Genomic DNA, 1,303 nt, shown 5'->3' with positions numbered 1-1,303 from the left:
ACCTGTCACTTTTAATTCAGTCTGACACCACAGCCAGGGAGGGGGGTTTGTGAGGTGAGGAAAAATTAAGTGATCATAATAAAACATTTCCAAAAACAACTTCAAAATAAGTGACACATGACTGAGTACCTGTTAAAGATTGTATTGTCCCAATGAATCACTGTCACCAGGGCTTCAATCAGCTCTCAGAGTTAAAGTGCTTTTATTGAGGCATGTATCATTCGACTGCACTGTGCTGTGGGTGAGCAGAGCTCAGCTGCAGATCTTTATTGTGGTCACGTCCGGCTTCAGGAACTGTGAGAATCCATCAGACCAGAGACCAGATCTTTACTTAGCCATTCTTAATGCATAATCAGTATTCATCCCAGACTGGCGGATCATTTTCACCTCCTCTGTGTCTACAACAGCTCCTTAAATCACATGTAGCGCCACATAAATCAACCCCACACAAATAGAATCAAATCTTAATCTGTCAAATGTATTAATGAATAAACATAGGATCTGTTTATCAACAGTCTACTGTTTGCTGAACACGTTTTTATTAAAGGTTTATTTAAACTCACTGTTTATTTAAAGATTTGCTTGCTTATCTAAGTATATGCATATTTGAGTTTAAAATGTTCACCCATAGGGAAGACGTTTTTAAGTCACAATGGTGGCCTGCTGTAGACTTTTATTATACTGTATAGCTTTCATAAAGCTTTGGCTTAGGGGCGTCTTGCAAGCCAAAAATCTTGGCAGGGTCGAGGGGGTCTTTCTCAGGAAATTAATGAGAAAAAGCAATGAATTGAGAAAAATTTATGTCAACACCGCTATTCCCCCCATCCGCCACCAGGTGGCAGACAAGAAGACCACGTGTGAAAGAAGCAGAAGTGATCACCGCTTAAAAGTGAGGAGGCAAACTATTGGTGATAGGGAACATGTTGTATACTGTCAATGGGAACATCAACGTCGAAATATAATGTATATGATTAAACTGCTTCCCTCGATTCTCTTTAAATTTCCCTCATGCCTACCTGGTTCCATGGTGTAATGGTTAGCACTCTGGACTCTGAATCCAGCGATCCGAGTTCAAATCTCGGTGGGACCTAACTGTTTGCAGGTACAGGAGCCTACAAAGAGCATTGTTATTGAAGAAAATGTTGTTGGGTAAGATTAATTATATACAGCCGGAACATTGTGAACTCTAATGTAGTAACTTTCTTTGTTCACAGACAAAACTGACAATAGTGGCAATAGTTGACACAATTCTTGAAAAGTGCAAATTGAATTTACTTCCAAACCAATTACACACAGTGACAGA

General features: G+C 39.6%; 1 non-coding gene across 1 annotated transcript; it reads left to right on the top strand.

The window, feature by feature from the left end:
• The first annotated feature begins 1,018 nt into the window (after nucleotides 1-1,018).
• On the top strand, nucleotides 1,019-1,090 carry trnaq-cug (transfer RNA glutamine (anticodon CUG)). Its single transcript has one exon. It is a non-coding gene; the product is annotated as a tRNA-Gln (tRNA).
• Nucleotides 1,091-1,303: the final 213 nt, after the last annotated feature.

Source organism: Labrus mixtus, chromosome 4 (genome assembly GCF_963584025.1).
Source record: "Labrus mixtus chromosome 4, fLabMix1.1, whole genome shotgun sequence".
Taxonomy (NCBI): domain Eukaryota; kingdom Metazoa; phylum Chordata; class Actinopteri; order Labriformes; family Labridae; genus Labrus; species Labrus mixtus.
Note: the sequence above shows the minus strand (reverse complement) of the source record. Positions and strands in the feature narration are given on the sequence as shown.